This window comes from Muntiacus reevesi, chromosome 2 (genome assembly GCF_963930625.1).
Source record: "Muntiacus reevesi chromosome 2, mMunRee1.1, whole genome shotgun sequence".
NCBI classification, from domain to species: Eukaryota; Metazoa; Chordata; class Mammalia; order Artiodactyla; family Cervidae; genus Muntiacus; species Muntiacus reevesi.
This window is the reverse complement of record NC_089250.1, coordinates 274,228,471-274,248,325: the sequence shown is the minus strand read 5'-3', so window position 1 is coordinate 274,248,325 and position 19,855 is coordinate 274,228,471. Positions and strand designations below refer to the sequence as shown.

Sequence of the window (19,855 nt, the reverse complement as noted above, 5' to 3'; positions counted from 1 at the left end):
CTGCCTGGCTTTTCCCAGCTCCCTGACAAACCTCATTTTTATTTGATGGGTTAAAGCCTTCCCTGGCTACAGGGTTAATGCCCTCAAAATGAAAAAAAAAAAAAAAAAAAATGTTTCACTGAATAGTAAATTTTTCATTGTTAAAGTAAGTTTCTAGTTTTCTTTATTAAGGTCTAATGTTTACCAAGACTCGTTTCTGAGATAGTTCCTTGTTATGTTATATTTCTAAAAGATTCAATTAAGTTATTGTAAAGGACACTAAGTTTGTTTCTAAAGCTAATCTCAGGAAGCAGTCTTCAGATAAAGATGAGATGCTCCATGATGTACAACCAGAAGATTAACACCAGGCTTTAGTCATTTAAGAAATGAAGTCAGATGACCTGGGGTATACTGGGCTCTACCTAATGAAAGTTCTTGACTCATCATTCTTATTTATGACCTTCCTAATAACTGCCAGCTATAGCTATATTATTTTCTATATTGCTTGTTTCAGATTGTTTCCTATGTTACTCAATATATGACTGAGCCTGTGATAAAATGTTGATATGCAGTTCCAGATGAGATCAATTGTTGTAATAATGTAACACTAGATATGGGAAGATGCAAGAACAGGGAATGTTTTCCTGGACCAAGAGGCTAGTAAGACAGGTATGGTCCAGAGATTTTGCTACTCACAAGGCCTGCTCTAGAAACAGCACATTGAGTGGTCTATCAATGGAACCTTCCCTAGAACTAGGAATGAGCCTTCCAAGTGCCGCAGGACACAATGGCTAAGAAGTGCCCCCAAAGCATGGTCAAATATGTGGCTACAAAGGGACCCTGCTGACTGGACTCTGCCAGCTGTCTCTACAAAGATTACATCATGACCATTTCTAGTTGCCGACCTTCAACATCCCCCAAAAGGAGTTCAGAGTAGAGATCAGAAATAAGGCACTCTGAGCTCCGGGAAAAACCCAGAAGAACGGGCTTTCTGATACTCAGATACTTTCAGGTAAAGATTTTATGAGCCCAAATTCTTGCTTCTTCTCGTACCTAGAGAAACACTAACGTCACAAACCGATGTCCAGTTCTGGCTCTCCTGGCTAACCCATGAGCAGCTTTTCTACTTCTTTTAAGCTTTGGGCCATGTACCTTTAACTTTCTTGTAAAGTTTGTTTCTTTTAAAATACCACACATTTCAAAGTGGTCATGCAAGAATATTTCCTGACCAACACCTAGACAATGCTGAAACAAGTCACCTTATCATTCCATGGGCTCTCATCGCCCTCCATAAATGCACCCTAACAGACTAGGAAAAGGGAACTCAGATTCCAATGGCATCCCTGCTCAGCCTGATGAAGCCAGAGCGGTCATCACCCCTTTTTCCTTGAAATTGGAATCCCAAAGGTGTGAGAAGAGAAAAGGGTAGATAGTTAGACATGCGCAGGGTATTAACAGGGACCAAAGAATTGGCCTTAAAAATAAAGTGAGGGAGGTATGTGGTGACCCACGGACTAAAGAGTAGATAAAACCAACGAGGGTCTTGGAATGCAGGAATGGAAAAACAAGACCCTTAGCAACTTTCCCTCCCCCATGTTGTAACTATTGATGGGTTGCAGGTCCTTCTGTGCAGCATAAACTGTCTCCTCTCCTACCCCATAAGGAGAATGTATTTTTCTTTTTCTTTTTCTTGGGTGGGGGGGGAGAATGTATTTTTCTTACTGCCCACCCCCCCCCACCTAGTATATGTGTCTCATCCATTCAGCAAATGATCCACAAGACCCCTATCCCACTCCTTGTACCCTGGCTATGAAAGTGGACTGAGGACCCCTGATCAACATCTGTTCTCATTTGAGCTGGCCTGCTGTTCTAACAGCGTCCCCCATTCTAATAAACTTTACTTCCCTCTCATTTTGTCTCATGTCTGGAATTTCTTTTCCAACCAGAGCCCAGACCAAGAGAAGGGTTACTATCCTATTAGACTTGTTAAAATCTGTAAAACAGTTACAGTTCCAACTTAAGTATGAATTCTTACCTTACTATTCTATTTCATTACGGTTCAAAATCGTCATTCATCGAGCAGAACTTTCAACATTACTAACTCAAATAACCTTGCTAAAAATGTGGCACTTTGGCCCCACTTCAGAACTCTTGGCTCAGAATACACTAAAAAAAATTTTTTTTTTCCTGCTTCTTTGATAAACAATGCATCCTATGTCACAGGATTAGAACACTGAAAAGTAAATCTGCTAATGTTGCCCTGATGATTTTATAATTTCTCTTTCAGATGAGAATAGCTTCTCTAATGATTTGTGGATCATAACTCATCTCTTTTCTTCACATTAGAAATTGGGTAGAAAGGATTACTGTGTAAAAAATATATTTTGTAATACCAGCCAAGCCACTACTTTACAACTAGGTGTCTGAACTTGCTATTTTCATCTTGGGTCACATAAGGAAGTCTTCCCACGGCTACATGCCCTCTGTACTTTGTATCTGAGGGACGGCAGACGTTCCGGGATGTGGCCATAGACTTCACTCAAGAGGAGTGGGAATGCCTGGACCTCGGTCGGCGGGACTTTTACAGGGACGTGTTGATAGAGAATTACGCGAACCTGGCCTCCTTGGGTGAGGATAACTGCCTTCCAGAATCACTCACCTACCCACTAGGTTTTGGTTCCTTCATTTCTAGAATGTCTTCTGAAATTTTCTGCTTCCCACAGTAGTTCCAGATCTCTGCTTTCTAGGGGAAAATGAGTATCTCTGAGTTTAGAAAGAAAGCCTTCATGATGACTCGTTATGCTGGTGACATTTTTCTTCCTTGATGTACTCCTCCTCCTTCTTTCTAGGTTAGTGGTAATTGTGTAAGTTCTGTGGTATTAAATAGTTGCACACTCCCTTAATTTCACATTGATACCACTTACATTTGCCTTAGTACTACTTGACCAGAATCTCAGGATCTGATTGATAGGTGTTTGTTAGTATTGTATAGCGGCTTTGAATAAAGTATTTCCAGATATCGTTTTCTAGAACAAAATGCGTTCTCGTCTCACCTCAATACATATTGGATTCGATACTGATGAATGTCTAACAACACAAATTTTCCTTTCTCTGATCAACAGGCCTTGTCTCTAAGCTGGACCTGGTCGCCTTTCTGGAGCAACTGAAGGACCCCACGAATATAAGGAGAATGGAGACAACAGCCATTTACCCAGGTAGGTATGAATGGCTGGAGATGAAGACTCAGATGAGTGGTCCAAGGAGTAGCGAGGAATTCATCCTTCATCACATGACTTTGGAAGATTTGCTTCAATGGAAATGGTTTTTGAAAACCTGGGTTTGTGTCTGCTACTGTCATAGAAATGTATCACCTGACCCATTCTGTCTCTTAAATCATTCATGAATTTATCTCCCATGATTAGTTTTCTCCACCACGGTGTGAACTAAAAGTCTCCTCTTGGCTTGTGACAAATTGCATTCATTCGTTGCTCTTCCATTACTTGGGGGCCCTAGGAAAACTCTGCCAATTTCTGAGTAAATATGTGACACTCCTTTTCAACTTTCCTTCTACCTCTAGACAGAAATGTGTGTGTGTGAGTGGAGTGGTAGACAAACTATCAAACTTCTAGGAATACTGGGGATGGGTTTTTGTCCTCTGGTTTATAATTTCCTATCCACAGGGAATGACACATAGGACCGTCTATATAAATTTCAAATTCAAGTAATTTTTCACTGCAGAAAACACAACCTCATAAAAATGAAAGAATGCACATCTCAGGTTGACTTCAAAGTTTCTCTTTCACTTATATGATCTCATATTAAATATCTTAAGTGTATTTGCCCTCATTCTAACTCATTAAAATACTTTATTATATTCTATTACCTCATAGAATTTTAAAAGAAATTGGCCTAAACTCTTAGCACATGTTCCACTATATTATTAGTAGTTGATTCAAACTATGACAATTTTTAGGTTATATAAAGAAATCTTTTTTAAAAGTTCTAATTGGAATAAAACTGTTTTCCAATTTTGTACTCCTATATAGCAAAGAGAATATATTATACATATCAGTCAGTTCAGTTCAGTTGCTCAGTCGAGTCTGACTCTGCAATCCATGGTCTGCAGCAAACCAGGCTTCCCTGGTCATCATCAACTCCCAGAGCCTGCTCAAACTTTTGGTCATCGAGTCAGTGGTGCCGTCCAACCATCTCATCCTCTCTCATCCTCTTCTCTTATCTTCAGTCTTTCCCAGCATCAGGGTCTTTTTCAGTGAATCCATTCTTCGCATCAGCTGGCCAGAGCATGAGAGTTTCAGCATCAGTCCTATTAATGAATATTCAGAACCTATTTCCTTTAGGATGGAGTGATGTGTTCTTGCAGTCCAAGAAACTCTCAAGAGTCTTCTCCAACACCACAGTTCAAAAGCATTAATTCTTTGGCACTCAGCTTTCTTCATGGTCCAACTCTCACATCCATACATGACTACTGGAAAAACCATAGCTTTGGCTAGATGAACCTCTGTCAGCAAGGTAATGTTTCTGCTTTTTAATATGCTGCCTGCTTTGGTCATAGCTTTTCTTCCAAGGAGCAAGCGTCTTTTACTTTCATGGCTGTAGTCACCATCTGCAGTGATTTTGGAGCCCAGAAAATAAAGTCAATGCTTTCACTGTTTCTCCTGCCGATTGCCATGAAGCGATCTGACTGGTGCCATGATCTTCATTTTGTGAAGGCTGAGTTTTTCAGCGTTTTCACCCTCTTCTTTCAGTTTCATCAAGAGACTCCTCAGTTCCTCTTTGCTTTCTGCTATAAGGGTGGTGTCATCTGTACATCTGAGATTATGAATATTTCTCCCTGAAATCTTGTTTCCAATTAGTGCTTCATCCAACCTGATATGTTGCATGTGTACTGTGCAGATAAGTTGAATAAGCAGGGTGACAATATACAACCCTGACGTAGTCCTTTCCCAATTTGGAATCAGTCCATTGTCACATGTCCAGTTCTCACTGTTGCTTCTTGACATGCATACAGATGTCTCAGGAGGAAGGTACGGTATTCTGGTGTTCACATCTCTTGAAGAATTTTCCAGTTTCTTGTGATCCTTACATTCAAAGACTGTGGGTAGCCAATAAAGCAGATGTAGTTGTTTTTCCAGAACTCTCTTGCTTTTTATATGATCCAAGAGATACTGGCAATTTGATCTCTGGTTCCTCTGCCGTTTCTGAATCCAGTTTGAACATCTGGAAGCTCTCAGGTCACGTACTGTTGAAGTCTTGCCAGGAAAATGTTTGAGCCTTTATTACTGTTTGAAACGAGGGAAGTTGTGTAGCAGTTTGAAACTTCCTTGGCGTTGTCTTTCTTTGTGATTGGCATGTGAACTGACCTTTCCCAGCCCTGTGTCCACTGCTGAGTGTTCAACATTTGCTGGCTTATCTAGTGCAGAACTTTAGCTTTATCATCTTTTAGGACTTGAAATAAGTCAGCTGGAGTTCCATCACTTCCACTAGTTTTGTTGGTCTTCATGCCTTCTAAGTCCTACTTGACTTTGGATGCCAGGATGTCTGTTCCTGGGTGAGTGATCACACCATCGTGGTTATCTCGGTCATTAATATCTCTTTTTTGTATTGTTCCTCCATGTAATCTTGCCAACTTTTAATATCTTCTGCTGCTTTTAGGTCCATCCCATTTCTATCCTTTATTGTTCCCATCTTTGCTTGAAATATTCCCGGTACCTCTGATTTTCTTAAAGAGATCTCTAGTCTTTACCGTTCTATTGATTTCCTTCCCATTTAGGTCTCCACAGAGCAATGAGTAGAGTTCCCTGTTTCAGTCATAGTTTTAAAGTCTCTCTTCTTAATTTCTTAAAACTAGTACTTCATTAAATTTATCTTATTTGTATTCAGCTTCCTTGGACACTGTCTTATGTGTCCTCAGTTTCTGATTAGTTCTTTGTCACTATCACTTATGATTTTTAGATTGAAACATCTAATAGACCATTCTCAGAAACTTGTGTGGCAAGAAGAGGATATGAGAATTATTAGGCACCTAGGATTTGTGAAAGTGTTTGGTGTCTGCACTGAAGAGGACTAAAAGCAGGAAGTAATCATTAGATTGCCTGTCACCTCTGAATTCAGTGGTGATTGGAGGCTTTTTCTTGTTTCTTCCCCTATAACCTATGTCTTTGCCATCTCATTTTGTCCAGCTTGTGTTTGTGGTCTCTCTTTTGAAGACCAAAGGAACCTAGTTAGTCCTCCTTCTGGTCTCTGCACCTTGGTGGGTGAGGTTCGTCCAGAGGTTGGTGCCCTCATCCTCTTGATCTGGGCTTTGATTGCTGTTAACCGTGACCAGGGCCTGCTGTGGATATTCAGGGCTGTTTCCCAATTGTTCTGTGGTTGTTACTGCCCTCTCTCTGGTGGTGCCTGCTCCCTGTGTGGTGGAATAGAGCCCCCAGACCTGAATCTTAGCTATGATTCTGATCTGTGGTGCGAGGCAGGTGGGACTGGAGCACCAGCACGTGGAGAAAAGTCGCTGAGTATTACTCCTCTGGGGATGTTCACTCACGGTGTGCTCTGGTTCCCCCTCTCATGCGTTCTGCAGGCTCTCATGTGATGTAGTGTTGGCACTGCTCTTGGCCCCACCTTAAACATGGGCATGATGACACATGGGCCTGGTGTCTCGCAGATGCTGTTTTCACAAGGTCAGCGGCATAGATTCAGTGAAGTCAGGTCCTGGGATTGCATTCAATGTGGAGCTGGACCCTCTGGTGCTCTGGGGCAGCTCAGGCTCTGTCCTGGCCCAGCCCCCTTGTGTGGGAGCCCACAGAGTCTACAGCAGCTAGAGCTCCCCCTGCCTTGTTTGAGAGAGCGCTGGGAGGTGATTCAGATGCTCTGTAGGGGCTGAGGTTACACAGCCGGTCGTGGGTGTAAGACCGTGGCTTCTGTTGCTGCAGGGAGAGGTGTCAGCTTTTCTTTTTCATCCCTGGGGCTCAGCTGTGCTTTCAGCTCCATATGAGCGTGTGGGCAACTCACAGGTGTCTTCTCCCGAGCTGCCCCAGAGCGCTGGATTGTGGAGGAGGTCGATGGGGGAGGCCGTGCCTGGGGGCTCAAAAGACCTACATGGGTGGAGTTCTTCATAGTCCCTTGCAAGGACAAGGTGGCACAAAGGACAAGGGATGCAATGGGCTTCTTCTTTGAAATCATTCACCAATGGCACTCTGCTCTATGGTGATTCAGGCTTCCAACTCAAGCATCACACTTGTAGAGCTCCGCCCTCACCCCATCACTTCATGATGTTTCCTCATAGCCAACTTCAGTCCTCTGCCTGGGTCTTCTCTCCAGAACCCACATTTCAGCACCCAGCCCTTGTCTGCAGTGGTGGACCTGCCTCTCAGGGTGGGTGGGCAGGGCAGGCGTCAGGACCCCGTGTGCAGGTCTCACCCTGTCCTGCTTCCACACGCTGGTTACCATGTTCTCTTCCCACAGAGAATGAGGCTCTCCTGTCCAAACTGAGCTCTCCTAGTGAGGGGCTTCCCCAGATATGGAGACTTCTTCTGACTTTCATCTCCCCCAGGATTGCAGGTCCCAAAACACTTCCTCTCCTCTTCCTTTTCCTTCTTCTTTCTTTTATCCTACCTGGCTCAGCAGGAATCTTTCTTGTTTTTTTATATTTCCAGTGGCCTCTGCTAGTGCTTAGCGGGGCTCTCTGAGAATTGTTCCATTTCTCATTCATTTGGGCAGAGATGATCTCCACGTCTGCCTAAACCACTGATATCTTGATCCTTCTGTCTCCATTTTATTTTTAAACTAGCTCATGCTCATCAATTTTCTCTAAATCTTTAAAGATATTCACTGAGAATAGCAGGTAAAATTACTTGCTATTTGCAATGTTTCAGCTATGACTCCACAAGACATCCAGGATTTGATGCCAAAGAATGCAGCATTAGAAGATGTACTCCCAAAGCAAACCTAGGAATATATCAAACATTTCAGCTCAGAAACTTAAATTTAATGAAAGACTGGGAATGTACGAGAGCATATGAAACATGGAGAGTGTGTTTAAGTGGACATAAAGAAATGCAGACCGTTATACATAAAGCTAACTTTACTGCAAAAAAGGAATCAGCAATATGAGTCAAACTGGGAAAAACACCGACTTTAGTCTTTAACATCTGCAGAGAAGTGTAAGTATTTAAGAAAAGATTTCCATCCTTTTTTGAAACATACATGTTCTCTGAAAGGAAATGTGGAAAATCTGGAAGGTAATCTAATCTCTATTGCAAATACTCATTCAGACAATTCTGAATTTAGGCTTCAACTAAACATACATTCAAGCATGTCTGAACACCTACAATTTAACAATGAGTGGGAAAACTCACAATCTAATCAATTTGAGAGATCCATGACCAGGATCATTATTCTTCCCCCAACAGATATTTTCTCTGCCTTCCAAGATGTATAATATTGATGATAATGGAGGAGACGTAATCCAACCGTCATTGTTCAATACATATTGTGATGTGGCTATTACACAACAACATTGCATGTGTACTAAAATGAGTCAGACCTTAAGTAAGAGCTCCAGCTCCAATAATTGCAAGAGTATTTCTGGTGGACTGAGAAGGTATTCAGGCAATGAAACTGGGTATAAGGTTGAAGGAGACTCCAACCTTAAGAAACATCAGGGACCCGAATCTTCAAACAAGGAATCTAAAAGTAATAAATATGGAAATACCTTTGATCAGATGTCAGGTTTTTTCTCTCGATAAGAGTACTTGTACTGAAGAGAGGACTTGTACTGAATATTGCAAGGTTTCTAATCAGTCTTCAGAACTTTTTCCACAGCACACTGTTCAGATTCCACAGAAAGAAAACAAGTGTAAGACATGTGGGGAAGTCTTTAGTAAGCCATCCAATCTAAATAAACATAGGAAAATTCATACAGGAAGGAAACATTTCCAATGCACACAATGTAGCAAAGAGTTTAAACGTCGCTCACATCTTACTGAACATCAGCGAATTCATAGTGGAGAGAAACCTTATAAATGTACAGAATGTGGCAAAGCGTTCACTCACAATTCAACTCCTTCTCGTCACCGGCGAATCCATACTGGAGGGAAACATTACAAATGTGCAGAATGTGGCAAAGCCTTTACTTACATTGCAGGTCTTACTCAACATCAGCGAATTCACACTGGAGAGAGACCTTATGAATGTAAAGAATGTAACAAAACCTTTATTCGGTGGTCAGAGCTTACTCAACATCAGCGAATTCATACTGGAGAGAAGCCTTACGAATGTAAAGAATGTAACAAAGCCTTTCGCCAGTGGTCACATCCTACCAACATTAACAGGTCCCTACTGGAGAGAGACCTTATAAATGTAAAGAACGTGGCAAAGCCTTTACTAGGAGTTCGGACCTTTCTCAACATCACTGAATTCATACCGGGGATGGACGTTACAAATGTGCAGAATGTGGCAAGACCTTTTTTAACGTTTCTAATCTTACTAAACATCAGCGACTCCACACTGGGGAGAGACCATGTTCATGTACCGAATGTGGCAAAGCCTTTGCCTACAACTCAGCACTTACTCAACATCGGCGAATTCACACTGGAGAGAAACCTTATAAATGTACAGAATGTGGCAATGCCTTTAGTCGTGGTGTTATCTCAGTAAGCATCTGAGAAGACACACTGGAGAGAAACCATAGTAATGGAACAAGTGATGGAAGAGGTTTGCCCTAAACATGAATCAGAAAACACAAGAGTTTATGCAAGAAGCCTATAGAAGTGATGTAACAAATATGTAGAAAAGTATTTAATCAAAAGTTAAATTAAAATAAATATCAGAGATTGCATACTAGAAGGCATTTCATCAGTTGTGTTTTCAGAAGTTTCTCTGAAGGAGAATGACTGTAAGGAGTACTCCATAGTTAAAACACATAGAAAATGGATATATTAACATGAATTGTGAGATGAAGGTTGATGGTTAGAAAGTTACAGTTCATAGCAATGTATGTATGCGTGTTAATAATGACGTGATTTGAGCTTATTTGAAGTGAATATAATTCAGCACTCAAATAATCCATACTATGCCTTCTTTGTAGAGTATTTGCAAACATAGGTTTTTGATGGTTTATTAAAGATTAGCCTTTTCATATTTTGTTGCAACCATTTCTATCTATTCTCCATTAGAAGATGAAGGATACCATGATGTTAAATGGAAAATGACCATCTAAATGGAGGTGTTTGTCATTGATGTGAAATATCTGGAGGTTGCCATGATGTAAGTGATCATTTAATCTTTCCATGTTGTGAAGTAAAACAGAAGTTGGTTGTAAGGTTTCAATAGTAATATCCTTGATTTGTAAGAACACAATGACAGTTCACTGCAATATTGATGTATCTTTATAATATCAACACGTCATGATTGTTACTTGACAATGTTGAAATAAAGACCGCTTCTGTGATAACCTAGAAAGGTATTAGAAGCCCTTCCTGGAAAAGGCATGGAATTAGTGTATATCGTGCTTGCTAAGTGCTTCCTAGGCTTTGTTGGTTAAGCTGTAAAAATCATAAATTTCACATCATTATATCAAAAAATGAATATCTTTCTCTGTACTTTTGATCCGTATTTAATCATGGATCATACCATGGGTTGTAAAAGGTTTTATTTCCACTATGTGTGAAATTAATACATGGTTATTAATAAAAGTGAATGGCTTTTAGTGTTTTGGTTGATTGTAATGAATGAATTTTTAACCCACCACCAACAGCAATCTCGCCAACCTTATTTAAGGTGGTAGTGAAGAGATGACAATGAACTATTTGGCAGCACAGAGAGATGGCATATGTGGAAATTAGTTTACTCACTGGCTTTAAATTTCTCATAACTTCAGATATATTCCATCATTTCTATGCTGCATCTCCTCTCCCATGTTGTAACTACTTGGACCCTGTGATGGTTCTAATAAGAAACAGTATACAGAGTCCTGTTGAGAGCTCCCCTGAACTGCTCCATGCTGTTGCTGCCTCAGCGTCTGTCTGGGGAGCCAACAGCCTTCAGGTCCTTGAACTCACATCAGCCAGTCCTGTGAGCACCTGCCCTAGATGACCACCTACCTTGAGATCAGCAGTCTTGCTGAACCCCAGGGTCTATTCACAGGCCCCTGTTCAATCACACTGAGAGAGTCAATTTCTAGGCAGGTTGATAAGTCCAGGGGTCGACAAGGAGAGAGGGGTCTGGAATTCTCAAGGAGGAAGAAAAAACAAACGTTCCCCCCCCCCCCCACATTCCTTAGGATTATGTAACAAATTATCCTGCTTGAAGGCAGTCTCTGGGAAAAAACTTTCTGGCTAATCCTGTTGTCTTAAAATGCAAATTATGGGAGTGTGTCTAGTGAGGTCTTTACAACCTCCAGACATTCTTGTGATTCATTGTAATAACTAATTAAAAGTATACAACTCCTTTGCTAACACTAGTGAGGGGGCACTCTTTCTGCCCCCTTCTGATGTCTATGTCAGAAGCTTTCTCTATCTCTTTTATAGTTTAATAAAACTTTATTACACAGAAACTCTGAGCGATCAAGCATCATCTCTGGCTCCAGATTGAATTCTTCTGCTCAAGAGACTAAGAATCCAGGTGTCTTGTGGTTGAGCAGCAACCTTTCAACACCCTCACAGTACTCACCAGATTCCTTGTGTTGGCTTGAATTCAGCAATCCACACTCCACCTAGGGAGCCCAGAGCACTTCACCCAGGGTGACTTCTAAAGGTTAAACCACAAGTACTGGTGTTTTCTCTGCCTGATTCCAGCTTTGATCTCTCTCAGAAATTCCTGCCCTAAATCCTCCCCTACAGAGAGATGTTAGCTGCAGTGAGTGTGAGGCTTTGAGGTCAGGACTCCTGAACGGTGATTTGGGGGAAGAAACATCAGGGAAAAAATGGGATTTTCTGATGACACCTTTCACAGCAGCACTGTTGACCTGCAAATTCTTAACTTCTTGCAGTGGGGCCCTGACCACCAGGGATTTGTATTCACTGAAATGGTTCAGAAAGAATCTTTAGCCAAGAGGTTTCCATCTGGTTTCCCATCAGGATCATGTGACCAGTGACAGGAAATGACCTCACTGATGCCCTCCCAACGGAGTTCTATGTTGGTTCTCTGGGAGTGTCAGTGTGGTGTGTAGGAAGTCCTCCAGGGCATTCTAAGGAGAGGCCAGGTGTAAGGACGTGGCTCCTGGTCCATTTGTGAGAGCTGAGCCCCGGAGTCAGTCTGCGGAGAGGCTGCAGGGTTGGTCTAGCTGGATTTGGACCAGGGAAGTCAGTCAGCTCACATTGTCTGTGTGAGCAGAGTGTTAGGAGTGCTTTGTGGGGAGAGAACAATCAAGAAATAAGTTCACAGGCTGGTCTCCAGGTAGGAATTGATTGTTCCTGAACCTCTCCTGAGACAGAGGACAGGAGAGGTCGGTCTTCTCAGCTTTCCAAGGTCCTTCTGTCTGTAGGAGCGGTGGTTGCAGATTAAAGAGCTGTGTTGATGCCCCCCAAGGTAGATTCTCAAAACTCAGAAGTGCGTTTGCAGCGTAATATCCCCAGAGAAGACAGAGCAGGAGGAAGAAAAGGAGGAAATGGCAGCTTCGCAGGTCAATATCCTGTCCCGTCTGGGGCTGTGTCTGCTTTTCCTCCAGAAATGCCCAAATGAGAATATGCAAGCCTTTAGCTCTCTCCTCCTAATTTGTCTTCCCGGGCATTTGTTATCATCTTATTTTTCCCATTTCCTCTTTTACTAGTGAAGACCAGCCCTTTAGACTACTTCCTTGTGTCCCATGCCTTTTCTCCGTTGTCTGCATCCTCGCTTTCTATGAAGCATGATGAATTCTTATCATAAGTCAGCGCTTTCAGCTGTTGAAACTATTCTTTTTGTGAGAGAGCAGCATAGGGAGTCACTCCTATCCTCACTCCTACTGAGATGTGGTTTGGTGTTGGGATTTTAGGGACGTTGGGAAATGCAGTGATGACTTAGCACCTGGATGTAATTTAGATATTTAAAACCGAGTTTGAAAATGCCACTAGACATAGAACCAACTCTCTTCTGTCCATGAGATTTTCCAGGCAAATATTCCTGTAGTGGGTTGCCATTTCCTCATCTTGGGGATTCTTCCACCCCGAGACTGAAGCCGCATCTCCAGCACTGACAGGCAGATTCTTTACCACTGAGCCAGCTGGGAAGCCCAGTGACTCAACTCAGTGGTCCAGAGTTTTTCAGAAAAATTTTCAGCGGGCATTTTACAGGGACGTGAAGTTAGAGAACTGTAGGAACCTGGCCTATGTGGGCGAGGACAACTTCCTTCCAGAATCCCTTATCTACCCACTGGCTTTTGGTTCCATCATTTCTAGAATGGTTCTGAGAATTTTCTGATTCGCAGAATAGTTTGAAATCTCACCTACCTAGGGAAAATGGGCATATATGAACTTAGAAAGAAAGGCTTTAGGATAATTCATTATGCTGGTAAACTTTTTCTTCCTTGATGTACTCTGCCTCCTTCTGTGAGAGTCAATTCCTAGGCAGGTTGATAAGAAGTCGAGTCCCTGAGGAGAAGGTGGGGGGAATAGGGGAGGAGATAGGGGAGAGAGGGGTCTTGAATAGGAGATAGGGGTCTGGAATTCTCAAGGTGGAGAAAAGGACAAATATCTTTTTATCCCTCTACATTCCTTGGTCTTAGACACATAAAGTGACTTTTTTATCTTATGTGTCTTAGACACATGACTTTTTCTTTAAGCCCAGAACTGAAGATTAAACAACAAACAACTCGGTTAAAACTATGTACTAGGGATTACACAACAACAGTGTATCCTGCTTGAAGGCAGTTTATCCTTCCTGAAAACCTCCTGACTAATCCTGATATCTTAGAATTTATATTACGGGAGTGGGTCTGGTTCAGTTCAGTTCAGTCGCTCAGTCATGTCTGACTATTTGCGACCCCATGGACTGCAGCACACCAGGCCTGCCTGTCCATCACCAACTCCCAGAGTTTACTCAAACTCATGTCCATTGAGTCGGTGATGCCATCCAACCATCTCATCCTCTGTCGTCCCCTTCTCCTCCCGCCTTCAATCTTTCCCACCATCAATGTCTTTTCAAATGAGTCAGCTCTTCACACCAGCTGGCCAAAGTATTGGAGATTCAGCTTCAGCATCAGTCCTTCCAGTGAATATTCAGAACTGATTTCATTTAGAATGGACTGGTTGGATCTCCTTACAGTCCAAGGAACTTGCAAAAGTCTTCTCCAACACCACAGTTCAAAAGCATCAATTCTTCCATGTTCAGCTTTCTTTGTAGTTCAACCCTCACATCCATACATGACTACGGGAGAAACCATATCTTTGACTAGATGGATCTTTGTTGGCAAAGTAATGTCTCTGCCTTTTAATATGCTCTCTAGGTTGGTCATAACTTTTCTTCCAAGGAGCAAGCGTCTTTTAATTTCTTGGCTGCAGTAACCATCTATAGTGATTTTGGAGCCCCCCAAAAATAGTCTATCACTGTTTAGATTGTTTCCCCGTCTATTTGCCAAGAAGTGATGCGACCAGATGCCATGATCTTAGTTTTCTGAATGCTGAGTTTTAAGCCAAATTCTTCACTCTCCTCTTTCAGTTTCTTTATTTTTTCTTTTCCTTTTTTCTAGAAAGAAGAACCTTGATTTACATTGAGTGGAGCTCTTCTTCCAAGAAAAAAATAAAAGAGCACCTTTTATATTTCTTTTGTCCTGAATTCTTTTCTTAATTAAAGTATAGTTGATGTACAATATTACATTAGTTTCAGGTATATACCATAGTGATTCAGTATTTTTACAGATTATACTCCATTAAAAGTTATCACAAGATAAAGGGTATAATTTTCTATGCTATACAATATATCCTTGTGACATCTATTTTATACATAGTAGTTTTTTTAGTTTATTTATTTTAATCGGAAGCTAATTACCTTACAATATTGTAGTGGTGTTCTCTTTCAGTTTCATCAAGAGGGTCTTTAGTTCTTCTTCGCTTTCTGCCTTAAGGGTGATTTCATCTGCATATCTGAGGTTATGGATATTTCCCCTGGCAATCTTGACTCCAGCTTGTGCTTCAGCCAGCCCAGCATTTTTCATGATGTACTGTGCATATAAGTTAAATAAGCAGGGTGATGCATACAGTCTTGAGTACTCCTTTCCCGATTTGGAACCAGTCTGTTGACCCATGTCTAGTTCTAACTGTTGCTTCTTGACCTGCATACAGGTTTCTCAGGAGGCAGGTCAGGTGGTCTGGTGTTCCCATCTCCTGAAGAATTTTCCACAGTTTGTTGTGATCCACACGGTCAACGGCTTTGGCATAGTCAATAAAGGGGTCTGGGTCTGGTAGGATCTTTCTATTGTTAAGTTCTAATCCTGTTATCCTCAAACGTAAATTGTGGGAGTGGGTCTGGTTAAATTTTTGCAACCTTGAGACATTGTTTTGATATATTGTAATTACTGATTTAATAGTATATAGCACCCTTGCTTAGACTAGCAAGGTGGGGTGGGCACTCTCCGCCCCCTTCTGATGTCTCTGTCAGAAGCTTCTCTGTCCCTTTTTCACTTTACTACAATTCTGGTACACAAAGCTCTTGAGTGATCAAGCCTGATGCCTGGTCCCTGGTCCTGAAGTTAAATCTTCTTGTTTAGAGATCATGAATCTGACACCGTTCACTGTAAGCTATCATTTTATTCTAGGTTAGTGGTAATTGTATAAGCTCTGTAGTATTAAATAGTCACACATTTTCTTAATTTCACAGTTACACACTTAATTTGCCTTCGTAGTACTTGACCAATATCTCAGGATCTGATGTTATGTGTTTGCTTGTGTTATATAGGTGATTTGAATAAAGAATTTGGGGAAATCATTTTCCGGGCTATATTAACATTCTCCCATGCATTCGCGTCTCAACTGAATATATATTGGATTGGACACTGATGAATCTCTAACAACACAAATATTCCTTTCTCTGATGAACAGGTCTTGTGGTCTTTAAGCTGGACCTGGTCACCTTTCTGGAGCAATTGAATGATCCAAGGAGTATAAGGAGAATGGAGACACCAGCCATATACCCAGGTAGGTATGAATGGATGGAGATGATGACTCAGAGGAGAGGTCCAAGGAGAAGTGAGGAAGTCATCCTTCCCCAGGCGGTTTTGGAAGATCATCTTCAGTGGAAATCAATTTGGAAAACCTGGTTCTGTATCCACTGCTGTCAGAGAAATGTATCACCTGCCCCATTCTGTCTCTTAAATCATTCATGAATTCATCTCCAGTGATTACTTTTCTTCATCACAGTGTGAATTAAAAGTCTCCTCTTGGCTTGTGACAAATTACATTCATTGGTTGCTCTTCCATTTCTTGGGGGTCCTAGAAAAACTGTGCCGATTTTGAGCAACTGTATGCCAGTCCTTTTAAAGTTTCTTTCTACCTCTAGACAAAAATATGTGAGTGAAGTGGTAGACAAACTGCTTAATTTTTAGGAATACTGGGGACAGGTTTTTGTTTTCTGATTTTTAACTTCATATCCACTGAGAACTAGAGATAGGACCTTCTAAATCGAATTTCAAACTCAAGTACTTTTGTCACTGCAGAAAGCAAAACCTCCCAAAAATGAACGAATGCACATCTCAGGTTAACTTCAAAGTTTCTCTTTTCCTTATATGATCTTATACTAAATATCTTAAGTGTATTTGCCCCAATTGTAAAATGCTAAAATATTTAATATATTCAATTACCTCATAGAATTTTAAAATAAACTGGCATAAATGTTTAGCACATTTTCCCCCATATTACTAATAATTGATTCAAGCTATAACAATTTCTATATTCTATAAATATATCCGTTTAAAAAGTTCTATTTGGAATATAGCTGTTTTACAATTTTGTACTACTGTACTGCAAAGAGAACCAATTAAACCTATCAGTCAGCTCAGTTCAGTCATTCAGTCGTGTCCAACTCTTTGGGACCCCATGGACTACAGCACGCCAGGCTTCCCTGTCCATCACCAACTCCCAGAGCCTGCTTAAACTCATGTCCACCGAGTCAGTGATGCCATCCAACCATCTCATCCTCTCGTCCCCTTCTACTCCTGTCCTCAGTCTTACCCAGCATCAAGATGTTTGCCAATGCATCAGTTCTTCACATCAGATGGTCAAAGTATTGGAGCTTCAGGTTCATCATCAGTCCTTCCAATGAATATTCAAGACTGATTCCCTTTAGGATGGAATGGTGTGATCTCTTTGCCGTCTAAGTGACTCTCAAGAGTCATCTCCAACATCACAGTTCAAAAGCATCAATTTTTCGATATTTACCTTTCTTTATGGTTCAACTCTCACATCCATACATGACTGCTGGAAAAACCATACCTTTGACTAGACAGATACTTGTCTGCAAAATAATGTCTCTATTTTTCATTATGCTGTCTACATTGCCCATAGCTTTCCTTCCAAGGAGCAAGCGTTTTTTACTCTCATGGTTGAAGTCGACATCTGCAGTGATTTTGGAGCCCAAGAAAGTAAAGTCTCACTGTTTTGATTGTTTCCCCATCTATTTGCCATGAACTGATGGGACTGGATGCCATGATATTAGTTTTCTGAATGCTGAGTTTGAAGCCAACTTTTTCACTCCTCTCTTTCACTTTCATCAAGAGACTCTTCAGTTCCCCTTTGCTTTCTGCCATTAGGGTGGTTCATCTGTATATCTGAGGTTATTGATGCTTCTCCCTGCAGTCTTGATTCCAGTTTGTGCTTCCTCAAGCCCAACATTTCACATGATGAAAAGTGGAAGTAAAAGTCACTCCGTTCTGACCAACTCTTTGTGATCTTATGAACTATAAAATCCATGGAATTTTTTAGGCCAGAATACTGGAGTGAGTAGTCATTCCCTTCCCCAAGGGATCTTCCCAGCCCAGGGATCGAACTGAGGTCTCCCGCATGATGTACTCTGAATAAAAGTTAGATAAACAGGGTGACAGTAGGCAGTCTTGACATATTCCTTTCCCAATTTGGAACTAGTCCGTTGTTCCACGTCCAGTACTGCTTCTTCTTGACTTGCATACAGATTTCTCAGGAGGCGGGTAAGGTGGTCTGGTATCCCCATCTCATTAAGAATTTGCCACACTTTGTTTTGATCCACACCGTCAAAGGCTGTGGCGTAGTCAATAAAGCATAAGTAGATGTTTTTCTGGAACTCTCTTGCTTTTTCTATGATTCTATGTTGGCAATTTAACCTCTGGTTCCTCTGCCTTTCTAAATCCAGTTTGAACATCTGGAAGTTCTCGGTTCACATACTGTTGAAGACACGCTTGGAGAATATTAAATCTTACTTTGGTAGTATGTGAAATGAGTGCAATTGTGTGGTAATTTGGTCATTCTTTGGCATTGTCTTTCTTTTGGATTGGAATGAAAACTGACCTTTTCCAGTTCTGTGGCCAATGCTGAGTTTTCCATATTAGCTGGCATGTTGAGTGCAGCACTTTAGCAACATCATCTTTTAGGACTTGAAGTAGCTCAACTACTTCTATCACCTCCACTAGCTTTATTCATAGTGATCCTTTATTCATAGTGATCCTTCAGACTCCAGGATGTCTGTCTCTAGGTGAATGATTACACCATCCTAGTTATATTGGTCATTAAGATCATTTTTGTATATCTCTTCTGTGTATTTGTGGCCCTTTTTCTTAATACTTTCCACTTCTGTTAGGTCCATACCACTCTGTCCTTTATTGTGCCCATCTTTGCATAAAAAGTTCCTTTGGTATATCAATTTTCTTGAAGAGATCTGCAGTCTTCCCCATTCTATTGATATCTGTCCCACTTTGGTCTCCACAGAGCTATGAGTAGACTTCCCTGTTTTTTAACCGTATTTTTAAAAGGCTCTCTTCTTATATAATTTCTTAAGAACTAGCACTTTATAAAGTTTATCTCATCTGTAATCCACTTCCTCGGACACTGTCTTATGTGTCCTCAGTTTCTGATGAGTTTTCTGTCACTATCATTTATGAATTTTAGATTCAAGCATCTAATAGAACATTCTCAGAAATGTGTGTGAAAAGGAGTGGATTAAAGAATTATCAGGCACCTAGGATTTGTGAAAACGTCTGGTGTCTCCACTTAAGATGATTAAAGCAAGAAGTAATCATTAAATTGCCTACCTGCTCTTTATTTAGTGGTTCTGCAGGGTTTGATGTTGCTTTGCTCTCTATAACCTATTTCTTTGCCATCTCATTTCCTCCAGTTTTCTGTCTGTGATCTCTGTTTTGAAGGCTACAAGAACCTAGTCAGTCTTCTTTCTGGTGTCTGCAACTTGGTGGGTGAGGTTGGTCCAGAGGTGTGTGCCTTTGTTCCCTTGATCTGGGCTTTGGCTGTGTTACTGTGATCAGAGCCTGCCCTGGAATATTGAGGAGTACTTCCCCACTGCTCTGTGGTTCTCACTGCCCTCTCTGTGGTGAGTCCATGCTTCCTGGTTGGTGGACTAGGACCCCAGATCTGTTTCTTAGCTGTGCTTCTATCTGCGGTGTGAGGCTGGTGGGACTAGTGCGCCCCCACTGGGAGAGAAGCCCCTGAGTATTGCTCCTCTCAACTTGCTCACTTGGGGGTGTGCTGTGAGTCACCTTTCGTGCTGCAGCAAGCGCTTGTTTGATCCTATTATTGCCACTGCTCTTGCCCCACCTTAAGCATGTGTCACCGTGCTTATTTAACTCACGTGCAGAGGACATCATGAGAAATGCTGAACTGGATGAAGCACAAGCTGGAATCAAGGTTGCTGGGAAAAATACCAATTATCTCAGATATGCAGATGACACAACCTTTAGGGCAGAAAGCAA

At 41.4% G+C, this 19,855-nt stretch overlaps 1 pseudogene; it reads left to right on the top strand.

Moving 5' to 3' along the window:
• Window positions 1-19,855, top strand: part of LOC136157626 (zinc finger protein 345-like) — a 33,123-nt pseudogene that overhangs the window by 2,994 nt on the left and 10,274 nt on the right.